The following is a 27,233-nucleotide window of genomic DNA, read 5'->3' as shown; positions in this document are numbered from 1 at the left end:
AACTTATGGTTAAACCACATCTACTTGAATCGCAATGCTGAAGTACTGTATAGTAAAAATTGAGCTATTTGTATGACAGTGTTAAAGAGCTGTAGAATGCTATGCTATTATGTAGTGTGTCTGCACTATAAGGCCCCTATTTATGAAAGTCTGGCGGACCTGATCCGACAGTGCGGATCAGGTCCACCAGACCTCGCTGAATACGGCGAGCAATACGCTCTCCGTATTCAGCATTGCATCAGCAGCTCACAAGAGCTGCTGGTGCAACGCCGCCCCCTGCAGACTCGCGGCCAATGTGGCGCCAGCAGGGGGGTGTCAATCAACCTGATCGTACTCGATCGGGTTGATTTCCGGCGATGTCTGTCCGCCTACTCAGAGCAGGCGGACAGGTTATGGAGCAGTGATCTTTGTGACCGCTGCTTCATGACTGCTGTTTCTGGCGAGCCTGCAAGCTCGCCAGAAACACGGGGCATCAAGCTCCATACGGAGCTTGATACATATGCCCCTAATTCTCTATAGCTGTAGCAGAATGCCACAGAGCAGTATAATAACATCACATGGGCGTATTATAATAATAAGGATCTTTATAGTGATAAAAACTTTGTTTTAAATAAATTGCAGATGTTGATATTTTTAAAGGAAAAATTGCACATTTTACTCTGATAATTTAGAAACTCAAAATATAATGCTATGTCGCAGTGTTTTAAAAAACAAACCAACCTATTGTATGTCCCTTTACTAGGTTAATTTATGAGTTTAATTTAGACATTTATTGTATACAATCTAACAGCAAAATTATACGAACCATTATAGACGAGGTGAATCATATATCTAATACTCAATTTTGAAAATTTGTGAAAATGATTTGATGTCAAGCTAACCAAATACTTTTTCAGTTAATATAAAAGGACATAAATTACAATTTTTAAGCAAAGTATTGAGGTTGTTCTCACCCTCCCTCTAGTCATGAGTTCCACCATGTTGAAATCTATCTTTCACTAAATTCCAGTGCTTCCTTTTTTTGCATGTGTAAAGTAATTGCCACCTGTCCCTTAAAATACAGAACACTTATAAGTTACACATGCTGCAGGCTGTGCAGGGGGATATGAACAGTGCTGTCCATAAACACAATACATCCAAGATGGCGTCCCTTAGATTCCGATTGGCTGATAGAATTCTATCAGCCAATCGGAATTAAGGCTGAAAAAAATCCTATTGGCTGATGCAATTAGCCAATAGGATTGAGCTTCAATCCTATTGGCTGATCCAATCAGCCAATAGGATTGAGCTCGCATTCTATTGCCTGTTCCAATCAGCCAATAGTATGCAAGCTCAATCCATCTTGAAGATTGAGCCGCTCCACGCTGGATGGATGAAGATAGAAGATGCCGTCTAGATGAAGACTTCTGCCAGTCTGGAGGACCACTTCTCACGGCTTGGATGAAGACTTCTCCCGACTTCGTTGAGGACTTCTTGCCGCTTCGTTGAGGACTTCTCCTGGCTTCGTTGACGATGGATGTCCGGTCTTCAAAACTGTAAGTGGATCTTCAGGGGTTAGTGTTAGGTTTTTTTAAGGGTTTATTGGGTGGGTTTTATTTTTAGGTTAGGGCTTTGGGCTGCAAAAGAGCTAAATGCCCTTTTGAGGGCAATGCCCATCCAAATGCCCTTTTCATCGGGAGATTAGGTTTTTTTAGTTAGGGTTTTATTTGAGGGGTTGGTTGTGTGGGTGGTGGGTTTTACTGTTGGGGGGTTGTTTGTATTTTATTTACTAGCGAAAGAGCTGATTTCTTTGGGGCAATGCCCCGCAAAAGGCCCTTTTAAGGGCTATTGGTAGTTTAGTTTAGGCTAGGGTATTTTTTATTTTGGGGGGGCTTTTTTATTTTGATAGGGCTATTAGATTAGGTGTAATTAGTTTAAATATCTTGTAATTTGCTTTTTATATCGTGTAATTTAGTGTGTTTTTTGTAATTTAGGTAATTGTATTTAATTTAGTTAATTGTATTTAATTGCAGTGTAAGGTTTGGTTTTAGTGTAGGGCCGGCAGATTAGGAGTTAATAATATTTAACTAGTGTTTGTGATGTGGGAGTATGGCGGTTTAGGGATTAATATATTTATTATAGTGGCGGCAATGTCGGGAGCGGTTAATAATTTTATTTTAGTGTTTGCGATGCAGAAGGGCCACATTTTAGGGGTTGATATGTAGTTTATGGGTGTTAGTGTACTTTTTAAGACTTTAGTTATGAGTTTTATGTTACAGCTTTGTAGCGTAAAACTCATTACTACTGACTTTAGAATGCGTTACGAATCTTGACGATATAGGGTGTACCGCTCACTTTTTGGCCTCCCAGGAAAAGCTTGTAATATCAGCGCTATGAAAATCCCATTGAAAAAAGACTATACGCAATTTGCATAAGTTGATTTGCGTTATGGCCAAATAAGTGTGCGGTGCACCTAAACCTGCAAGACTCTTAATAGCAGCGGTAGTGAAAAAGCAGCGTTATAACCTGATAACGCTGCATTTTCACCATAACGCAAGACTCGTAATCTAGCCGATAGTTATTTTACCTGCTCTTACCCAAGGTAATCCTAAAAATATGGCTTGTTAGGGAGGCCTGAGGAAAGGTTTGGAAACCAGTGATATAGAGGAATTGAGAAAATCCTGCTTATTTGTTGTGTAAACAACTATGAATTTCTTTTCACAATTATTTTAGTTATTAGACCCTTGTTAGAATTAGAGAGTATATGGAACCAACCATGGCCAAATAAATTGTGGTGAGGTTGGACATTTAGTAAACAGGTGTGGCACGCTGGTTGTTGAAGTGGGCGGCCGGTCCGTAGGAATGGCACAACTGAATTAAAAAGAAGGTAACAGCGCATCTTTATTAAAAGCGATCAATTAAAGTCCATCTAAAATATTGCTTAGATTCCTGACCTGATTTTAAAAAACATGTCAAGTTTACTATCACTTTAAATTATACTGTTGTGAGTTAATTGAAAATATATCATGTACTCATAATTTATTGGCTACAAAATTAACTACTGAAAGGAAAAAAAAAAAAGTTTAAACAACACAGAGTGAAAAAAAAGTTGCATATTTGGAGGATAGAAACATAATTTATGCTTACCTGATAAATTTATTTCTCTTGTAGTGTAGTCAGTCCACGGGTCATCCATTACTTATGGAATATATCTCTTCCTAACAGGAAGCTGCAAGAGGATCACCCAAGCAGAGCTGCTATATAGCTCCTCCCCTCACATGTCATATTCAGTCATTCGACCAAAGCAGACGAGAAAGGAGAAACCATAGGGTGCAGTGGTGACTGGAGTTTAATTAAAATTTAGATCTGCCTTAAAGACAGGGCGGGCCGTGGACTGACTACACTACAAGAGAAATAAATTTATCAGGTAAGCATAAATTATGTTTTCCATTACTTATGGAATACCAATACCAATACCAATACCAAAGCTAAAGTACACGGATGAAGGGAGGGACAAGGCAGGAACATTTAACAGAAGGAACCACTGCCTGAAGTACCTTTCTCCCAAAAATAGCCTTCCGAAGAAGCAAAAGTGTCAAATTTGTAAAATTTTGAAAAGGTGTGAAGCGAAGACCAAGTCGCAGCCTTGCAAATCTGTTCAACAGAGGCCTCATTTTTAAAGGCCCAGGTGGAAGCCACAGCTCTAGTAGAATGAGCTGTAATTCTTTCAGGAGGCTGCTGTCCAGCAGTCTCATAGGCTAAACGTATTATGCTAGGAAGCCAAAAAGAGAGAGAGGTAGCCGAAGCCTTTTGACCTCTTCTCTGTCCAGAGTAAACGACAAACAGGGAAGAAGTTTGACGAAAATCTTTAGTTGCCTGCAAATAGAACTTCAGGGCACGGACTACGTCCAGATTATGCAAAAGTCGTTCCTTCTTTGAAGAAGGGTTAGGACACAGTGATGGAACAACAATCTCTTGATTGATATTCCTGTTAGTAACTACCTTAGGTAAGAACCCAGGTGTAGTACGCAGAACTACCTTGTCTGAATGAAAAATCAGATAAGGAGAATCACAATGTAAGGCAGATAACTCAGAGACTCTTCGAGCCGAGGAAATAGCCATCAAAAACAAAACCTTCCAGGATAACAGCTTGATATCAATGGAATGAAGGGGTTCAAATGGAACGCCTTGAAGAACATTAAGAACTAAGTTTAAGCTCCACGGCGGAGCAACAGTCTTAAACACAGGCTTAATCCTAGTTAAAGCCTGACAAAAAGCCTGAACGTCTGGAACTTCAGCCAGACGTTTGTGTAGAAGAATAGACAGAGCAGAAATTTGTCCCTTTAACGAACTAGCAGATAAGCCCTTTTCTAAACCCTCTTGTAGAAAGGACAATATCCTAGGAATCCTAACCTTACTCCATGAGTAACTCTTGGATTCGCACCAATATAAATATTTACGCCATATATTATGGTAATTTTTTCTGGTAACAGGCTTCCTAGCCTGTATTAAGGTATCAATAACTGACTCCGAGAAGCCACGCTTTGATAGAATCAAGCGTTCAATCTCCATGCAGTCAGCCTCAGAGAAATTAGATTTGGATGGTTGAAAGGACCCTGAATTAGAAGGTCCTGTCTCAGAGGCAGAGACCACGGTGGACAGGACGACATGTCCACTAGGTCTGCATACCAGGTCCTGCGTGGCCACGCAGGCGCTATCAGAATCACCGAAGCTCTCTCCTGTTTGATCTTGGCAATCAAGCATCGGGAATGGTGGAAACACATAAGCCATGTTGAAGACCCAAGGGGCTGTCAGAGCATCTATCAGCACCGCTCCCGGGTCCCTGGACCTGGATCCGTAACAAGGAAGCTTGGCGTTCTGACGAGACGCCATGAGATCCAGATCAGTTGAGCAAAGACCTCCGGATGAAGTTCCCACTCCCCCGGATGAAAAGTCTGGCGACTTAGAAAATCCGCCTCCCAGTTCTCCACGCCTGGGATGTAAATCGCTGACAGGTGGCAAGAGTGAGACTCTGCCCAGCGAATTATCTTTGAGACTTCCAACATCGCTAGGGAACTTCTGGTTCCCCCTTGATGGTTGATGTAAGCCACAGTCGTGATGTTGTCCGACCGAAATCTGATGAACCTCAGAGTTGCTAACTGACGCCAAGATAGGAGAGCATTGAATATTGCTCTTAATTCCAGAATATTTATTGGGAGGAGTTTCTCCTCCTGAGTCCATAATCCCTGAGCTTTCAGGGAGTTCCAGACTGCGCCCCAGCCTAGAAGGCTGGCGTCTGTTGTTACAATCGTCCAATCTGGCCTGCGAAAGGTCATCCCCTTGGACAGATGTGGCCGAGAAAGCCACCATAGAAGAGAATCTCTGGTCTCTTGATCCAGATTTAGTAGGGGGGACAAATCTGAGTAATCCCCGTTCCACTGACTTAGCATGCACAATTGCAGCGGTCTGAGATGCAGGCGCGCAAATGGTACTATGTCCATTGCCGCTACCATTAAGCCGATTACTTCCATGCACTGAGCTACTGACGGGTGTGGAATGGAATGAAGGACACGGCAAGCATTTAGACGTTTTAATAACCTGGCCTCTGTCAGGTAAATTTTCATCTCTACAGAATCTATAAGAGTCCCTAGAAAGGGAACTCTTGTAAGTGGTAATAGAGAACTCTTTTCCACGTTCACCTTCCACCCATGCGACCTCAGAAATGCCAGAACTATCTCTGTATGAGACTTGGCAGTTTGAAAACTTGACGCTTGTATCAGAATGTCGTCTAGGTACGGAGTCACCGCTATGCCTCGCGGTCTTAGTACCGCCAGAAGTGAGCCCAGAACTTTTGTAAAGATTCTTGGAGCCGTAGCTAATCTGAAGGGAAGAGCTACAAACTGGTAATGCCTGTCTAGGAAAGCAAATCTTAGGTACCGATAATGATCCTTGTGAATCGGTATGAGAAGGTAGGCATCCTTTAAGTCCACTGTGGTCATGTACTGACCCTCTTGGATCATGGGAAGGATGGTTCGAATAGTTTCCATCTTGAATGATGGAACTCTTAGAAATTTGTTTAGGATTTTTAAGTCCAAGATTGGTCTGAAGGTTCCCTCTTTCTTGGGAACCACAAATAGATTTGAATAGAATCCCTGCCCGTGTTCCGTCCGCGGAACTGGGTGGATCACCCCCATTAGTAAGAGGTCTTGTACACAGCGTAGAAACGCCTCTTTCTTTATTTGGTTTGCTGATAACCTTGAAAGATGAAATCTCCCTCGTGGAGGAGAAGTTTTGAAGTCCAGGAGATATCCCTGAGATATGATCTCCAACGCCCAGGGATCCTGGACATCTCTTGCCCAAGCCTGGGCGAAGAGAGAAAGTCTGCCCCCCACTAGATCCGTTTCCGGATAGGGGGCCCTCTCTTCATGCTGTCTTGGGGGCAGCAGCAGGTTTCTTGGCCTGCTTGCCCTTGTTCCAGGACTGGTTAACTTTCCAGCCCTGCCTGTAACGAGCAACAGCTCCTTCCTGTTTTGGAGCGGAGGAAGTTGATGCTGCTCCTGCCTTGAAGTTACGAAAGGCACGAAAATTAGACTGTTTGGCCTTTGATTTGGCCCTGTCCTGAGGTAGAGCATGGCCCTTACCTCCCGTAATGTCAGCTATAATTTCTTTCAAGCCGGGCCCGAATAAGGTCTGCTCTTTGAAAGGAATATTAAGCAATTTAGATTTAGAAGTCACGTCAGCTGACCAGGATTTAAGCCATAGCGTTCTGCGCGCTTGGATGGCGAATCCGGAGTTCTTAGCCATAAGTTTGGTTAACTGTACGACGGCATCAGAAACAAATGCGTTAGCTAGCTTAAGTGCTTTAAGCTTGTTCATAATTTCATCCAATGGAGCTGTGTGAATGGCCTCTTCCAGAGACTCAAACCAGAATGCCGCCGCAGCAGTGACAGGCGCAATGCATGCAAGGGGCTGTAAGATAAAACCTTGTTGAACAAACATTTTCTTAAGGTAACCCTCTAATTTCTTATCCATTGGATCTGAAAAGGCACAACTATCCTCCACCGGGATAGTGGTACGCTTAGCTAAAGTAGAAACTGCTCCCTCCACCTTAGGGACCGTCTGCCATAAGTCTCGTGTGGTGGCGTCTATAGGAAACATTTTCCTAAATATGGGAGGAGGGGAAAAAGGCACACCAGGTCTATCCCACTCCTTGCTAATAATCTCTGTAAGCCTTTTAGGTATAGGAAACACGTCAGTACACACCGGTACCGCATAGTATCTATCCAACCTACATAATTTTTCTGGAATTGCAACCGTGTTACAATCATTCAGAGCCGCTAATACCTCCCCTAGCAATATGCGGAGGTTCTCAAGCTTAAATTTAAAATTAGAAATCTCTGAATCCAGTCTCCCTGGATCAGATCCGTCACCCACAGAATGAAGCTCTCCGTCTTCACGTTCTGCAAACTGTGACGCAGTATCTGACATGGCTCTCACCTCATCCGCGCGCTCTGTCCTTAACCCAGAGCTATCGCGTTTGCCTCTTAATTCTGGCAATTTAGATAATACTTCTGTCATAACAGTAGCCATGTCTTGCAAAGTGATTTGTAAGGGCCTCCCTGATGTACTTGGCGCCACAAAATCACGCACCTCCTGAGCGGGAGGCGATGGTATTGACACGTGAGGAGAGTTAGTCGGCATAACTTCCCCCTCGTTGTCTGGTGATAATTTCTTTACATGTAAAGATTGACTTTTATTTAAAGTAGCATCAATGCAATTAGTACACAAATTTCTATTGGGCTCCACATTGGCCTTTAAACATAGTGAACAAAGAGATTCATCTGTGTCAGACATGTTTAAACAGACTAGCAATGAGACTAGCAAGTTTGGAAATACTTTTCTAAATAAATTTACAAGCAATATAAAAAACGCTACTGTGCCTTTAAGAAGCACAAAAAGCTGTCACAGTTGAAATAACAATGAACCAAAATAGTTATAGCAACCAATTTTTCACAGTAAATGTATTAAGTTAGCAAAGGATTGCACCCACCAGCAAATGGATGATTAACCCCTTAATACCCAAAAACAGATAACAATTTAATAATTAACGTTTTTCTCACAGTCAAAACACACTGTCACAGGTCTGCTGTGACTGATTACCTCCCTCAAAATGAATTTTGAAGACCCCTGAGCTCTCTAGAGACGATCTTGATCATGGAGGATGAAGTAGACAGATTGTGACTGAATTTTTCCTGCGCAAAAAAGCGCTAAAATAGGCCCCTCCCACTCATATTACAACAGTGGGGAAGCTCAGAAAACTGTTTCTATGCAGAAAACAAAGATGGCCATGTGGTAAAAATCATGCCCCAATAAGTTTTATCACCAAGTACCTCACAAAAAACGATTAACATGCCAGTAAACGTTTTAAACATACATTTGAAAAGTTATGAATTGTTATTAATAAGCCTGCTACCAGTCGCTTTTACTGCAGTTAAGGCTCATACATTATTTCAGTATTAACAGTATTTTCAGAGTCAATTCCATTCCTTAGAAAAATACATTCAGTGTACACACACTCATCAGCCTAATACCAGTCGCTATCACTGCATTTAAGGCTGAACTTACTTTACATTGGTATCAGCAGTATTTTCTCAGTCAATTCCATTCCTCAGAAAAATAATTACTGCACATACCTCATTTGCAGGGGGGCCCTGCATGCTATTCCCCTTCTCTGAAGTTACCTCACTCCTCAGATGAGAACAGCCAGTGGATCTTAGTTACGTCTGCTAAGATCATAGAAAACGCAGGCAGATTCTTCTTCTAATGCTGCCTGAGAATAAACAGCACACTCCGGTGCCATTTAAAATAACAAACTTTTGATTGTAGAAACAAACTAAGTTAAAAAACACCACAGACCTCTCACAGCGACCTATCTTTAGTTAGGCTGCAAGAGAATGACTGAATATGACATGTGAGGGGAGGAGCTATATAGCAGCTCTGCTTGGGTGATCCTCTTGCAGCTTCCTGTTAGGAAGAGATATATTCCATAAGTAATGGATGACCCGTGGACTGACTACACTTAACAAGAGAAATGTTTTTTTTTTTTTAACCCTATGGCCTCTTATGTGTTATGCACGCTGGGGTTGGTCATATCTTCAGGCTTTTTCATTTCCGACAAACCAATCAGAAGATGTGCTGCTTGTTCTATTGAAAATAGCAGGGTGCTTCCTGGTGACCTGTGTGTGAATCCACTGCACAGGATCAGAATTCTAGTTTCCGATTGGCTGTACTGCCCTAATTGAAAAGAAAAACACCCTTCCTTTGCCTATTTCTGTCTTTCTGGAATGGAAGAACTGAAAACTGCACTTTGCATGTTGCATTGGGACTATTCAGTCAGTAGGACTGTTAGCTTTACAATGTAGGCCAATGTTAAAAAAAAGTATAGACCAATGGACAACAGTATGACTGGCATCTATATTAGGTTTGTAAACCTTTTTGAAAAACAAATGGGTGTCCAAAAATTTCCTCACATGCATTAATCATGAACACCTATAAATGCTATCAATTAAAACTGAAAAATATATAACAAATTGAAAAATGAAGCTTCTATCGCAGCTTGATAAATGGAGCCCAATGTGATAGGATATTATATAGCATTTGCATGTTTTTATGTCTTAGAGTCACTCCCAGGGACCTACATATAGGACTGATAAAGCACTGGAGTCCCACTATAAGCTACATAACATAATCAGACCTCAAAGAAGACAATATTTCTCCTTGGGCCCCTCTATAGGACCTATGTTCATGGCAGACCTCGAATTAGACCCCCAGCCCTCAGTCCTTCCATAATCCCCAAGCCCTAATCAGACATTGAATCCGACCCCTTAGGCTGCCTGCAAACACACAGCCACAGTGCCACATCAGACCTCAGATCAGCCCACTGACAACTAGAACTCCTCTCAGCCACAGTGTCACATCAGACCTCAGATCAGCTCATTGACAACAAAAGCTCCTCTCAGCCACAGTGCCACATCAGATCTCAGATCAGCCGACTGAAAACTAGAGCTCCTCTCAGCCACAGTGCCACATGAGACCTCAGATCAGCCCACTGACAACTAGAATTCCTCTCAGCTATAGTGCCACATGAGACCTCAGATCAGCCCACTGACAACTAGAACTCCTCTCAGCACAGTGCCACATGAGACCTCAAATCAGCCCACTGACGACTAGAACTCCGCTCAGCTACAGTGCCACATCAGACCCCAGATCACCCCACTAACAACTAGAGCTCCTCTCAGCCACAGTGCCACATGAGAACTCAGATCAGTCTTCTGACAACTAGAGCTCCTCTCAGCCACAGTGCCAAATCAGACCTCATATGAGGCCTCTGACAACCAGAGCTCCTCTCAGCCACAGTGCCACATGAGACCTCAGATAAGCTCACTGACAACTAGAGCTCCTCTCAGCCACAGTGCCACATCAGACCTCAGATCAGCCCTCTGACAACTAGAGCTCCTCTCAGCCACAGTGACACACCAGACCTCAGATCAGCCCTCTGACAACTAGAGCTCATCTCAGCCACAGTTTCACATGAGAACTCAGGTTAGTCCACTGACAACTAGAGATCCTCTCAGATACTGTGCCACATCAGACCTCAGATCAGCCCTCTGATAACTAGAGCTCCTCTTAGCTACAGTGCCACATGAGAACTCAGATCAGCTCACTGACAACTAGAGCTCCTCTCAGCTACAGTGCCACATGAGAACTCAGGTCAGCTCACCGATAACTAGAGCTCCTCAGCTACAGTGTCATATCAGATCTCAGATCAGTCCACTGACAACTAGAGCTCCTCTTAGCTACAGTGCCACATGAGAAATCAGATCAGCTCACTGACAACTAGAGCTCATCTCAGCTACAGTGCCACATGAGAACTCAGATCAGCTCACTGACAACTAGAGCTCCTCTCAGCTACAGTGCCACATGAGAACTCAGATCAGCTCACTGACAACTAGAGCTCCTCTCAGCTACAGTGCCACATGAGAACTCAGATCAACTCACTGAAACTAGAGCTCCTCTCAGTCATAGAGCCATATCAGATAAGAATCTGCAGCCCCTCACAGCCACACCAGATCCCTGGCACTTTATCCCCTATTGTAATAATCATGACAGTTCTGGCTGATGTTGTTGGCTCTTTTTTCCATGTGCAATATGCTATCCGTTAAATATCCTCCACAGGGACATTTATGTAGGGATGAGCACATTCACTATAAGGGGCACCAAAAGCAGCATTACTGGATAGCTATGTGCCATTTTTATATAAATGTTACCAGTCACTCAAATGAAATAGTGAAAACGTTATGTATTAAATGTACATTAAATAAAGCAGAGTTGCTTAATCAACAAATACATAATAACAGGACATGCAATTTCAAATATGCAGTAGTTTTTTTTTTTCTGACAGATTTCAAAGATACTGTATATCTGATTCTGTATATCTGCCCCCTGTATCATGTGACAGCCATCAGCCAATCGCAGACATATATACATACGTATATACTGTAAACTCTTGCACATGCTCAGTAAGAGCTGGTGCCTCAAAAAGTGTATATATAATAAGACTGTGCACCATTTGATAATGGAAGATAATTGGGAAGTAGTTATTTAAGTTGCATGCGTTATTTGAATCATGAATGTTTAATTTTCGACTTTGGTGATTTATGTGGGTGAACATTTTGTGTATTGGAAATGAGGAGATATAATTAACCAAATGTTTCACTATAATTGCTGCACATTAGCAGTTTGGGTGACACTACTGCTAACTATTCAGACAAACATTACACCATTTGGGGAGGTATAGAGGGAGGGCAGATAAAAAGGTAGTTGGAAAACCATCATTGCTGCCACTGAGGCCATATGTTGAACAATTCTGTATTTTATTAATAATAACATCTCAAGATATTATCACTTGTGATGTTTAAAAAAATGAAAGTGACATTGACTAAGCTCAGTATTGGTTTTTATACACAGTGGAAACCCCATGCTGCTGTTTTTGATTAGATACGTCCTTTTGTAAATGACCAAGGATTTTGACAAGCTGTCTGTTCAAAGCTTTGGAACTATAAATCCATCATTTTGTAATATTTAAAGTGTGGTTGCTTTTTTAAAGTTCTGCCTGAACCTATATTGCAGAAAAAAGTTAGAAAAATGAGCAAATCTTTAAACAAATATATAGAAAGAATTTTGAACATGAGAACTCATGTGGCAATTTATCAAAATAAGAAATAAATATCATGTTCTAATAATTGTGCCATAAAACGTGTTGAGATCTGTGCATATCCTAAAAGGGCTAATTAAAGGGACAGTAAACATCCAGATTAATGTTATATAATTCTGCACATAGTGCAGAATTATATAATATTATTTTAGCGGTAACTTCAAAAATTAAAAGTATTTCTAGATTTTGAGGTGTAACATTGGACTCCGCTCCAGGATCTACTGAGCGGGTCTTGGATATCCAAAGTGCTTTGCGGGCTTGCTGGCTAGTCACAGCATGCTTGGTCGCACTATTGGACTAAATGTAGCTTGCTCCCGCTCTGGTCTAGTAGCGGGAGCAAGCTACATTTAGTCCAATAGCGCGACCAGGCGTACTGTGACTAGCCAGCAAGCCCGCGAAGCACTTTGGATATCCAAGACCCGCTCAGTAGATCCTGGAGCGGAGTCCAACGTTACACCTCAAAATCTAGAAATACTGTGTACAGAATTATATAACATTATTCTGAATGTTAACTGTCCCTTTAAGTAAAATAGTTTGCCTAAAAAAATGTTTAATAATTGTTGGCAAGTATTTTAAAATAATTAAAAAAAAAAAAAGGAAAATTACTGTCTGTAGTAGTCTGATCAACCCCACTTACCAGTGTTTAGCATCAGAAACACAAGCACTGTATTTCACAACAGCTTATTTGCTTCTAGGCATGCTCCAGCAGATAATGACTGTGCACTTCTGAATTCTACCAAAGCAAAGGTAGATGCAGATACAGTCATAGAAGGAAATGTGTGGGCGGGAGTTAGAGCTGTACATTTCGGAAACTTAAAAAACGGGTTAATGGCTAGGCACTGCAGTATAAAATATACAGGTGAAGTAATTAAAGGAAAACAAAATGCATATCTTCTACAAAAAGAAAATCTACTTCTATAAATAATAAATATAATATATATATAAATTAGGAATACAAGGTTTAAGTAATTTGTATAGAAAAATGGTGTCTGTATGGCTGACACCTCTGAGAAAAAAATGTTACATGATAATAAAACTGAAAAGCATTATGGAATCACACATCTAAGAGGAGAGAAGTTTATAAGAGAGACACTTCCTCTCCTGTTTGGGATTAGAGCTTTTCACACCTCATTGAGACGTCAGCATTTATACCCTGGAGTGAACTGTTTGCCAAGAGAGAAGGTTTAAAAATATTAACACTTCTATTGCTGAACAGGAGAACTGTAACACTCTACCATAATAGTCAAAATAATGTCAAGGGTTTTTCAAATACATAAATAGAAAACAGCTAATAGTATAATTTAGTGTTTTTCATCTCCAGTCTTTAGAGCACACATAGCAGGTCACATGTTCATTATAAATGAACTATAGCACCGGTGAAATAATCAGCTGATCAGTAACCAGGGCTACTAACCTGCTCTGACCCATTAGCTGATTATTTCACCTGTGCTCTAGTTCAGAAATCATCAAAACCTAGCCTGGTATTGTGCCCTGAGGGCTGTCATTGAAAAACACCGGTATAGATATTTTTTGCAACAATAAAGGGATATTCTATAATAAAATAATGCTGAGTTCCAGCCACCAAATATCTTTAAAAAGGGACATTTATTGTAACATGGCAGGGTCCAAAGTACGATAAATAGACAACGTTTCGGGCCTACAATCAGCCCTTAGTCATGTTAGACATTTTGTATGTATTTATCTCTAAGTTAAAGCCCTTTGCAGCCTTTTTATTCTAATACTTGAGACCTCATATCTTTGAGCCCTTATAACTTTTTAATACAATTTTTTAACATAATTTTTATTAGATAGTGTTATTATTTGTTTAACTGTACTCGCGCTATTTCTGAAGCGCGCAAAGTGAAATGTCCCTTATCGCTTGTGGGCAACAGCGATCCACTTGTAATCTAGCCCTTTATTAGGTATTTTGCAGCATGTTCACTGGGGCTACATGTGTGAAATCAGTGAGCATTTGGTTGTGATCACACACTACTCCTCTACATTCCTTATTTGCTTGGCATAAGGGTGGATAAAAATCAATGAAAAATCAGATTTTTTTATTATTTTTTTATTTTTTTTATTATTTAAATAGGATATTTTTATTTAAATACGATTTTTTTTTTTAATGAGATGCTTTTTGAGGAAAAATCTATCTAAAGCTAGTTTTCGGTTTAAAATGTATTATAATCCAAAGGTTATTCATCCTGAAATAAAAAAAATGATATTTAATTGTGTAGTATGAGGCTGTGTACCCATTGCTGTATAGTTTATGTTTTAGTAAATTAATTCTATCAATCCATTCACAATATTATGTTCTCCCATAGGTTTCTGTCAGATTATTTTGGCCTTTTTTTTTCTATCTATAAGATATTATCACATGTTTTGTAGTTCTCAAAACTGTGAATTTGTCTGCAGAAATATCATGCCGCTTCTTTACAGCAAAAATGTTACAAAATAAACATACAAAGTGGAGAAATAAATCTTAAAGGGCCATAAACCCAAAATGTATCTTTTAAATTAAGATAGAGCATGCAATTTTAAACAACTTTCAGATTTACTTCTGTAATAAAATGTGCTTCATTCTCTTGGTATCTTTTGTTGAACGAGCAGAAGTGCACTACTAGGAGCTAACTGAACACATTGGGTGAGTCAATGACAAGAGGCATATATGTGCAGCTACCAATCAGCAGCTTGTAACCGGTAGTGCATTGCTGCTCGTGAGCCTACCTAGATATGCTTTGCAACAAAGGATACCAAGAGAATAAAGTAATTTAAATAATAAAATACTTTGGAAAGTTAATGAAAATGGCATGTTCTAACTGAATCATGAATGTTTAATCTATAAGCATGCCGAATTTCATAGATTTTGGAGCAGCCATTTCTACTGTAGGTTTAGCTAATCATTCCCTTATCACTGAAAAGGGATATGAAACTCGAAAAATGTATTTCATAATTAAGATAAAGTATGCGATTTTAAACAACTTTCTAATTTACTTCTATTTTCATTTTTTCTTCTTTTTTTTTGGTATCTTTTGTTTAAAAGCAGGGATGTATGCTTAGGAACCAGCCCATGTCTAGAGCACTAAATGGCAGCAGTTTTACTAGAATGTTATCCATTTGCAAGCACTATTTCTTGCTATTTAGCGCTCCAGATGCCTACCTAGCAATCTATTCAACACAGAACATCATGGGAATTAAATAAATTTGATAATAGAAGTAAATTGGAACATTTTAAATGTGATTCACAAACACAGCTCAGAGCAAACTTTTAACGAGAATGGGTAACGCGCATATAACAAGTTGAAAGCAAATTGTGCGCAAGCGAAACTTCAGGAATCCAGATACCTCAACTGTGTTAACTTCTCCCCACACACTTCAATGGAGTGTGCAGAAGAAAAAAAACTAACACTTATTGCTAGTGCGATACCCTGACACTGCGTTAGACCCAATATATATAATATATATTTTTGTAAAATATATATCTATATGAATATATTGGTATAGATATGTATAGATAGATAGGTATAGATAGGTATATATATATATATATATATATATATTTACTGTATATCAATATTAAAAAGAACATTTTCTTCTAAGTGAAGAACATTGGAATGTAAAATATTTACAGTAAAAAGTTTTTAAAATTATTAAAAAATGAATTTTCAACTTTTAAGGTATCTGAATGGAAAGGAATATACAGTATATATATAAAAAATATACACCCATACACACACACACACACACACACACACATATATATATATATATATATATATATATATATATATATATATATATATACATACATACATATACACAAAACACGGAAGGGGACTGCACTCACAGGGGCCGTTTTGTCATAGTGTGAGCAGCGGATCATGTCCGCCGCACATCGATAAATGCACATCTCGTGAAATGGTTGTGCAATGCCGCCCTCTCTGCACATTCGGACGCTAGCAGGGGGCGTCAATCAACCCAATCGTATCCGATCAAGCTGATTGCTGTCTGCTGCCTCAGAGGTGGCGGACGAGTTAAGGAAAAGCGGTTTTAAAAATAAACAAAAAAAATAAAGTACTAAAATGACAAATAATAAAGTACTAAAATGTCTGACCCTTAATATTGCTTTGTAGGATATTAGTGGTGTGATGTGATTCCTTATTCTCAGACGTTTCCAGCAGTGGAGTAAATCTGAAGTCCACTAAAGTGTTAAATACAGGACTCTTCAGCTACATTTTGGGTAAGGAGCAAAGATCCAGGTAGGATCCACTGTAATGTTCCCCTCAGTAAGACCTGAATTCATAATTATTTTAAGAGTTATTTTATAGGTTTAATTAACTAATGTCTCTGTCCAGGACCTGAATGTCAACTTATACCTGTGCCAGGGAATGGAGTGTTACAACATGTGACTTCTTGATGCACTAATGTGTGTGACTCTTCCAAAGTAGATCCATGTGAGAATGCTCTACTATTATGTAGCAGACGTATGACTTCTGATTGGCTGTACCACCTATTCTATTTAAGACATCATGAAAATAATAGCCAGATGCTCAGATAGCCAGTCCAAGGAGTGGGAGAATTTGTAACAAGGGGTTAAATGACCAAGTATATGTGGGAATTCAGGTCAAGGAAAGAAACAGAGCAGTTATTTAAACATTTGATAAAAGTATTGGAGCTTTGTATCACTTTAGAGTAAAAAATACCCTGTGCTGAATGGAGAGAGTGGCACTTTTTCACTTCTGTTTCTTTAAACTTGCTGCTTAATCATACATTGTATTTATTCTCTCTTTTTCATCAATTACGTGGTGTTGAGGGTGTCATTTTACACTTGATTTAAAAAAAAAAAAAAAAAACTTTTCTCCTCTTTCGAAGTAGGAGTCTCATGGTTGCATAGGTGTATTTTTGTGTGAAGACACAGTTAGAAACCTGGACTCAAACAGGTTAAGAAACTGACATGAAAAAACAAAGTTATAGGTCAGGAAAAAAACAAGTTAGTAGAGCAGAAAATAATACAGTCTATAAGAAATGTTTTCTATATGGAAGGAAAATAAGCACATCCTCAGAGGTCTCCCATATTACTCCAAGGCAGTTTAGGAAACTGCCACATTCACATGACACATGCTATCAAGGTCATGTGACCCATCATTTGCAAGAGGAGATTCTACTATCTAATAAGGATTGTAATAACCCAGTATGTAGCAAATGTGCTGAGTTATAGACTAGTTTACTGCACTTTCCCTGAATCAGGCTTCCCACAGATGCTTTTACTCCATCTTTGGAAAACTGACAACTGCTACTGTAACTGTCAACATTCAAAAATGTAATTCCCCTTAAAATGTTTAATTGTGCACACTAAATACCTCTGTAATATGATTTCATTTTTATTTTGCCTGATTTTACTGTAAGAGTTTTTTCTTAATGTCTCCCAGAGAAGCTGAAGTGCACCTTGCAAGACTTTCTATGTGTTTATTGCTTTATCTCTTTTTCATATTTCTTGTAATGCAATCAAATATCCCTGGAAAGCTTAGGTTATTCAGGTGAGTCAGTTGGTGGGTCTGTCTGTCTGTCTGTCTGTCTGTCTTTCTATCTTATCTAGACCCTTAGCATTTATTGGGTTACTGCAAATTAGATGATACCCAGGTAGAAACCCAGATGTTTATTTGTGTTTCCCTTGCCCTGTATCTATGGCAACAGGTGGCATCTATAATGTAATAAGCTAGAGTAGCCCCTGATAATGGCACAGTAGCCTAGGCCCTTGTGATGTCACACTATTCAAGTTATATTTACTCTATGACTTAAGCAAGTGTCTTCACTTTGCTTGAGGTGTGCAGGAGAGAGAGCATTGCTTTAGGTGATTTTTGTGAAACTTTGGTTCACAGAACTATGGAGGATATGGATGTGAGTAAAATTACTTTATCTTACATAGTAATTTATTCTAGAAAGAGCTAAGGAGGAACTGTATGTTACTGCAGATAAGTCCAATAATTAGGTCATGGACAACAGGTAAATCTCTAAGTGCTGACCAGTAGATCTACAGTTTGTGTCAGTTTCTTCTTTCATTATGGCCAATAGACAGTCAATGGCCTCAAGTTAAATGACTAGTTATGTAGTGTTAGCTTTATAAAGACCTTATAAGTGATGATATTAATTGCTTAAAGTGTCTTATAACCCCAAATAACCAGCACAATAGAGTTGCTTGCTAACTTGTGTGTATGGAATTTCTTCCTGCAGAAAGGGTAGAGGCTAACCAAGCTGGGGACTTTAAAATGATAGGATTAGGCTTAAAACCCGGCCTTAGTGCACAGTATAAATAATACCCTCATAGCCAGATGCATTATGTTTTTTTTATGTTATGTAACTGGTCTGCCTGCTCTGAGGCTGCAGACATCAATCCGCCCGATTCTATACGATCGGGCTGATTGACACCTCCTGCTAGCGGCCAGGGGCAGCATTGCACAAGCAGTTTCACAAGAACTGCTTGTGCAATGATAAATGCAGACAGAGTATACTGTCGGCATTTATCTATGTGCGCAGACATTATATGCTACATTGTATCATGTCAGCTTGCACTTTCATAAATCGGCCCCTAAGATTGTTCATAAAATAATTTGTTTTCTTTTTTTTCTTTCTGCAGTTAATTACTGGTTTGGTGTCAGAAGATGACAGAAAATTCATTGAGGACTTTAAGGTAATTAAAGACATCAACATAATCACAAAACTGATTCATTTTATATGTGACTAAAAATAAACATGTGTTAACATACTTATAGGGTCTCCATACTGATATAGATATGTATATGTAGAAGACGTATAGCCAGAGCTAATGTAGATTGTCTTTATTGTACAACACCCAAACCTCTTACTTGTGACAATAAATACAGGAGAACTTTATTAGCTATAAAATGTTAGCATGAAATACACACAATACAACAATACCACTGTTTCTGAAGACTTTTATAAAAAGTATATTTATCATTTTAATAACCCATCACTGAAAAACCTAATAGTCCCTATGTGATATTGTTGATATATATTTGTATTGGGCCAATGGTTAATCACTCATATCAGTTTTATTTCTGATTGTTTTAAAATTATATCAACCATTTTATGTTCTTCTATGTAAAAATAATAAAATTTAGTCATTTACCAGATATTTTATTGCATTTCTCCAATAAAGCTTAAATTATCATCTTTTTCCAAAATCTGATGTTTTCTTCCCACAATCCTGAAAGGAATTATTTCATTATTAATGGTGCAATATTGGCATCACAGAGCACTCTAGTTCTTTCAGGCAGCCAAAAGGTTAAACTTACTTTAACTTTAACCCACAAGTAGATTAACTAACATAAATATTATAGCTGTGCTTGCTAAGAAACTTTTTGTTCCTTGAAGAATTTTAAAACTACATCTGATTTTGTTTCTAGTCTGAAATACTTGATGGAATGACACTGTTTGAGGGGTTTCCAAACAACAGATGGTCATATAGACTATATATTCCTACCTGGGTAATACCAATTATACTGGAGGAGGAGAAGGAGGAGAAGGAGGAGAAGGAGGAGGAAGAGGAGGAAGAGAAGGAGAAGGAGGAGGAGGAGGAGAAGAAGGAGGAGAAGGAGGAGGAGGAGGAGGAGAAGAAGGAGGAGGAGAAGGAGGAGGAGGAGAAGGCGGAGGAGGAGGAGGAGGAGGAGGAGAAGAAGGCGGAGGAGGAGGAGGAGAAGGAGGAGAAGGAGGAGGAGAAGGAGGAGAAGGAGGAGGAGAAGGAGGAGGAGAAGGAGGAGGAGGAGAAGGAGGAGGAGGAAGTGAAGGAGGAGGAGAAAGAGGAGGAGGAAGAGAAGGAGGACGACAAAACAGAGGAGGAGGAAGAGAAGGAGATCGATACAGATGATGGGGAAGTAAGTAAATAATTTACCTAAGGGGCGTAGACATAAGGGGAGGAGCCAAGAGTGATAGAATCTGTGTATGGGTTGCTGAGTTTTATCTTGGGGTCTAGTCTCAAATGTTAGCAATACCCCTGATTGGATTAGTGGTGAGTTCCAATCAGGACCAGCAATGCTCCACAGGTCCCAACCAGTATTTCTACTGTGAGTTTAACCCCTTTGTTGGGGATAAACACAGAGTAGTCTATTGTCGATAGTCTTAAAATGACATGGGAAGAGACAAAGAAGGCGGCGCTCCAATGGCGTATTATCTCAAGGGTATGGTCCCTCCAACCACATTCAATGGCCCCAATGGCCTTCTTTTGTCTCTTCCTATATTATCCAGATTTATTGTTCCTGTGAAGAGCAGCCCTTTGGTGGGAATACCTGAATCATCAATCAGCCTTGGGTGGCGCCTCTATGATTCTTAATATCACTGTGTTTACAGTGTGAACCGAGTATCCATTTTCCTTAAAATGACATGACCTAGTGGATTAGAACATTTTATTTTTAAACTATTATGGCCCTTTAATTACCTACATTGTATATATTTAATTACTCATTTTTAAATGTTGAAATTTAGACAGGGTCTTAAACGAACATGACACCCAATTTGTTTCTTTCAGGATTCAGATAGAAAATACATTTTTAAACAACTTTCCAATTTGCTTCTTTAATCAAATTTTCTTTATTCTCTTAATATCCTTTGTTCAAGGAGCAACACTGCACTACTGGGAGCTAGTTGAAAACATCTAGACAGCCAATCACAACAGGCAAATGTGTGCAGGCACCAATCACAAATGAGCTCCCACTGGTGTAGGATATATACATATTAATTTCTACAGAGGATACCAAAAGAACAAAGTACATTTCAAAATAGAAGTGATTTTAAAGGTGGTTTAAAATTACATGCGCTGTCTGAATCATGCATATTTAATTTTGCTTTGTAATCCATCTCAAAAACAGATCACAGAGTCAGATTAGCAAAGGCTTTTGCCTTTTTGTTTCTTATAATAACTTACAATTACATTTGTTTTTGTTTGTAGCCAGCGGCTGCTGAAATTAAAGTGGGGTGTGTCTGTTTCCTGAATATGGGAAAAAGGATTCGAGGCTTCTTCCGCGGACTCAACAACATCATCCGCCGAAGGAACAGAGTGGCGCCTATTGGCTGAGACTCTAAATTTTAATTAAACAGTTCTAATAAAATTTGTTCTTTTTTTGAAATTTGTTTTGCATTCAGTTTGTCTGATTTTATATAGAGAAAGGGCTCTGCCCGAAACATTGCCTATATCTAATTGGAGTGCTGCATATTATATATATATATATATTTATTTATTCGGTATTAAAAAAATCACCCCCTTGAAAATAATCACATTTTGTTGCTTTGCAGCCTGAAATAAAGACAGACACATTTTTTTTTTATTCCGTTGTAATTACTGAGTGCAACTTATAACATCCAAGTGAAAGATATAACACCAACAAGTTAGGCAAAAATAAAGACAATTCAAAAACAGAATCACTGAGTTGGAAAAAGGATCACCCCCTTGTGTCAGTATTTTGTTGAACCACCATTTGCTTTAATTACAGCCTTTAGTCTGTTGGGATATGTCTCTACTAACTTTGCACATCTAGACTGTGCAATATTTGCCCACTCTTCGTTGCAGAACTGCTCCAGTTCCGTTACATTTGATGGTGACCGTTTGTGGACTGCAGTCTTCGGGGCCGAATTATCAAGCTCCGAATGGAGCTTGATGCCACTTGTTTCCGGCGAGACAGAAGTTATGAAGCAGCCGTCTAAAGACCGCTGCTCCATAACATGTCCGCCTGCTCTGAGGCGGCGGACAGAATTCAACCCGATCGAATACAATCGGGTTGACACCCCCTGCTAGCGGCCAATCTGAAGGGGGCGGTATTGCACAAGCAGTTCTGGTAAAATGCTTGTGCAATGATAAATGCTACATCGTATCCTGTCCGCTCACACTATGATAAATATGCCCCTTCAAGTCATGCTACAGATATTAAATGGGGTTTAAGTCTGGGCTCTGACTAGGCCATGCAAGGACATTCACATTTTTCTCCTTCAACCACTGTGTGGTCATTTTTGCTGTGTGCTTTGGGTCATTGTCATGTTTGAAGGTAAACCTTCTTCCCATTGACAACTTCCTGGCAGATGGCAGCAGATTTTCCTCAAGAATTTGACGGTATTTTGCCCCATCCATTATTCCTTCTATCTTGACAAGTGCTCCAGTGCCTGCGGCAGAGAAACACCCCCATAACAGGATATTACTACCTCCATGCTTTACTGGTGGTATGGTGTTATTTGGATGGTGAGCTGTATTGGATTTCCTCCAGACATATCGTTTGTTGTTGAGGCCAAATAATTCAATTTTAGTCTCATCTGACCATAATAACCTTTTTTAATGTGGCCTCAGAATCTCCTAGGTGTGTTATGGCAAAGCTCAGTCATGACTGCATGTGGCCTTTCTTGAGGAGTGTCTTTTTTCTTGCAACCCTCCCATACAAGCCACATTTGTGGAGAATTTGTGATATTGTTGTCACATGCACACAATAACCACTCTTTGTCATAAATTCCTGCAACTGCTTCAGAGTTGCTGTGGGCATCTTGGTAGCCTCTCTGACCAGTTTCCTCCTGGCTCTTTCATCCAGTATGAAGCAACGTCCTGATCCAGAGAGGGTCTGTGTTCTACCAAATTCCTTCCACTTCTTAATATACTTCACTGTGCTTCTAGGCATTGATAAAGCCTTTGATATTTTCTTGTATACATCTCCTGACTTGTGCATGTCCACAACATTATCCCAGAGATCTTTTGACATTGCCTTGCCACCCATAGTTGATTGTTTGCTTCAGTTGCACTACCAGGGACTGAGATGCTCCAGAAAAGCTATTTTCCTGCTGAGCTTATCAATATGCCCACAGCTGATCACAGTTGAAGGTCAATCGGCTTTGTGTGTGCCGTTGAGAAGATGATTTGCCACACCTGATTGAGTTTAAAAATAATTTTAGGAGGGTGTGATCCTTTTTCCAACTCAGTGATTCTGTTTTTGAATTGTCTTAATTTTTCCCAAGAAGCTGAAATTCTGTAGTCAGCTTAGCTGACTGGGAGCAGGGCTGGTGTAATTAGATCAGACAGCAAGTTAGATTCACTAAACCTACAACTGCCCCTCTCATTTGCTCTGTAGAACAGGAAGGTGGGTGAACTTTAGGGAATAGATTCCGTAAATACTATAAAATGAAAAGACTAGAGATGCCTTACCAGGTTTAGTGAATCTAGGGTAAAGTGTGTTTAGTGACAGTAGTGGCTGATCTGCAGTGAGAAGTTTACATACAACTGCGCCACTAAACAGCACTCAGAGGCTTTACAGAATCCTTTGTGAGGTTCCTTATATGGTTTTTTATAGGTTTTAAAACCAAAAACAATTCTGATCCACTTTAAACACAGTGATAATTAACATATTATTAGTATAAAACAATCCACAAACCTTGTATAGAGACAATTTTAAGGGACATTAGACACAATAGGGCCTATTTAATAAAGGTCTGTCGGACCTGATCCGACAGTGCGGATCAGTTCCGACAGACCTCGCTGAATGCGGAGAGCAATACACTCTCCATATTCAGCATTGCACCAGCAGCTCTTGTGAGCTGCTGGTGCAACGCCGCCCCCTGCAGATTCGCGGCCAAACGGCCGCCAGCAAGGGGGTGTCAATTGCGGGGATGTCTGTCCGCCTCATCAGAGCAGGCGGACAGGTTATGAAGCAGCGGTCTTTAGACCGAAGCTTCATAACTGGTGTTTCTGGCGAGCCTGCAGGCTCGACAGAAACATGGGCCCTCAAGCTCCATCTGGAGCTTGATAAATGGGTCCCTATACCTTTCTGTTCTCTTGCTATAGAATAACATATTTTTTTTTAGCTAAACACCAATAACTAGTTCAGAGTCTAAAGAACAATTAGATGCAAGCACACTTCGTACCATGGCAAATCTTTCACTGCAATATTTATTCCAAGAAATCCAGACATTTCAGTCTAAAAACTGAATTTTTGTCAAGGAAAAAAGGAAACAAGGTAAGTACTATTTCTACCAAATAAACGGGTCCGATAACCAGAATTTACATGGTAACACTTTCCAGTGATTACATCATCTGTCATCACATCATCTATCCAACTTTCAAAGTACTGTATCATTAATCACAACTACGTAACACAATACAGAAGTCAAAATTGATCAGCTGCTTACCATTGTAGCAACCATATACAAACAGTAACCAGAAGTGTCATATGTGGTCGTCATAATAAAACAAAAACGTTGTGGAGGCGTTGTAAATCGCTGGAAGCATTCCTGAAGAATTAAACCGCTACACAAAAATTGAATTAAATCTAACTTAAATAAATAGCAGGTACAAATAACACAGAGTAAATGCTATGTAAGTCTAATTTTTCAGTATAGGACAAGACTTAAACCACATCTGCTGTTGTCCTTGCCTATCTATATGCTGGACTGTAGATTATAAACATGCCCTCTATATTAGACTTTAATATCTATAGTAAATTTAGCCCACTTGATAGCAGCATATTAGTTTCTTCTGACAGTAACAATTGTATTCTCGTTTGAATACTGGCTACTGCTATGTAATAGTAATCTGTATGTAGAACTACTGGCTTATTAGCTAACCTATTACTCTCTAAGCTCTTTCTATTTTTTTTATCTTTTTATATTCAACCTGTGGTTTCTCTATTTTTAATGAAAAATAAAACAAAAAAATACCGTTATAATTTTAAAAAAATCAAGAAAAAGCATATACTAAAAAAGGTTTCATCCACAAACTAAAATGCTATTCTTAAAAAAATAAACCTTACCAATTTTACACTTAAAGGGACATTAAACCCCCAAAAAATATTTCATGATTTAGATAGAGAATACAATTTTAAGCAACTTTCCAATTTACTTCTATTATCTAATTTGCTTAATTTTTCAGATATCCTTTGTTGAAGAAATAGCAATGCACATGGGTGAGCCAATCACACAAGGCATTTATGTGCAGCCACCAATCAAAAGCTACTGAGCCTATCTAGATATGCTTTTCAGCAAAGAATATCAAGAGAATGAAGCATATTAGATAATAGAAGTAAATAAGAAAGTTGTTTAAAATCGCATGTTCTTTCTAAATTATGGAAAAAAATATGGGTTTCATGTCCCTTTAAGGGCTTTACATAATTATTGTTTAAGTTAAATCTTATTAAACATATGCAAACACGAACGTTAAAGGGACAGTCTACTCCAGAATTTGTATTGTTTAAAAAGATAGATAATCCTTTTATTACGGATACCCCAGATTTTGCATAACCAACATGGTTATTGTTAAGATTACTGCAGCTTTTACTGTATCTTTGCACTAACCTTGTTTTATCATTATATGATAGAAGTGCTGCAGCTTTAAGCTCAGCTCACCACACCCTCTGGGTGTGTCTGGGTCTCTGTGACATCATCAAAAGCCATGTTAATTTTATTGAGGAATCTGTAAGTGAATAAGCCATGTGGTTGTAGCTGAATAAAAGTTATCTAAAGTTCCTGCTGCAGAGTCTTCATGATATGTGCAAGACACATCAGACACAAGGTAACAGCACACACCTGAATGTTCTAATCCTGACTACACAGAGAACATAACAGTTGGCGACGAGGATCTGTGGTCTGACCCTATAATGGCACTTATTGGCACCTTACCTGTGTTTGCAGCAGACACAGACAGATGGGACACATGGCTTGAACAGTTTGAGCTATATTGTACAGCAATATTAATATATTTTTTTACCTTTGTGATTACCTTGGGGCCAAATTATCTTAACTCATCCACCACCTCTGAGGAGGCGGTCAGCAATCAGCCTGATCGAATACGATCAGGTTAATTGACACCCCCTGCTGATTGGTCGCAAATCTGCAGGGGGCGGCATTGCACAAGCAGTTCACCAGAATTGCTTGTGCAATGTTAAATGATGAAAGCCTATGCTGTCGGCGTACAGCGATGTCGGGCAGACTTGATCCGCTACAGCGGATCATGTCCGTCCGACTGTTAGTAAATAGGCCCCCTTGTATCTAAGCCTCTGCAGACTGCCCCTTTATTTCAGTTCTTTTGACAGACTTGCATTTAAGCCAATCAGTGCCAACTCCTAGGTAACTTCACAGGCATGAGCACAATGTTATCTATAAGGCACACATGAGTTAACGCCCTCTAGCTGTAAAAAAAACTGTCAAATGCATTAAGATAAGAGGGGGCCTTCAAGGGCTTGGAAATTAGCATACGAGTCTACCTAGGTTTAGCTTTCAACTAAGAATACCAAGAGAACAAAGCAAATTTGATGATAAAGTGAATTGGAAAGTTGTTTAAAATTGCATGCCATATTTGAATCATGAAAGTTTAATTTTGACTAGACTGTGCCTTTAAAATACAACCAATATCTGTTGATTTGTATTAAAGGGACACTGAACCCAAATTTTTTCTTTTGTAATCCAGAAAGAGCATGCAATTTTAAGCAACTTTCCAATTTACTCCTATTATCAATTTTTCTTCGTTCTCTTGCTAACATTATTTGAAAAAGAAGGCATCTAAGCTTTTTTTTTTGGTTTCAGTACTCTGGACAGCACTTTTTTATTGGTGGATGAATGTATCCACCAATCAGCAAGGACAACCCAGGTTGTTCACCAAAAATGGGCCGGCATCTAAACTTAAATTCTTGCATTTCAAATAAAGATACCAAGAGAATGAAGAAAATTTGATAATAGGAGTAAATTAGAAAGATGATTTAAATGTCATGCTCAATCTGAATCACAAAAGAAAATTTTTGTGTACAGTGTCCCTTTAAATCTCATTAAGCTCAGGAGAAGATGCTTCCATTGTTAAGGGAACTAAAACAAAAACAGAATACAATTAAGAATGGAGAAGGGGGGGTGAGAAAAAATGTGCAGTATAAATCTATATATCTAATTCAATCCTGTAAAGCATTGATTGCTAACTTATTAACATATGGGGGTCGCTTGTCAGTATTTCAGA

The 27,233-nt window shown here is 39.3% G+C and overlaps 1 protein-coding gene across 1 annotated transcript in view; it reads right to left on the bottom strand.

Moving 5' to 3' along the window:
• TRPC5 (transient receptor potential cation channel subfamily C member 5) overlaps window positions 1-27,233 on the bottom strand; it is a 400,026-nt gene that overhangs the window by 176,765 nt on the left and 196,028 nt on the right. The gene's annotated exons all lie outside the window — the stretch shown is intronic.

This window comes from Bombina bombina, chromosome 1 (assembly GCF_027579735.1).
Source record: "Bombina bombina isolate aBomBom1 chromosome 1, aBomBom1.pri, whole genome shotgun sequence".
Classification (NCBI taxonomy): Eukaryota; Metazoa; Chordata; class Amphibia; order Anura; family Bombinatoridae; genus Bombina; species Bombina bombina.
This window is presented reverse-complemented; position numbering and strand designations above follow the sequence as displayed.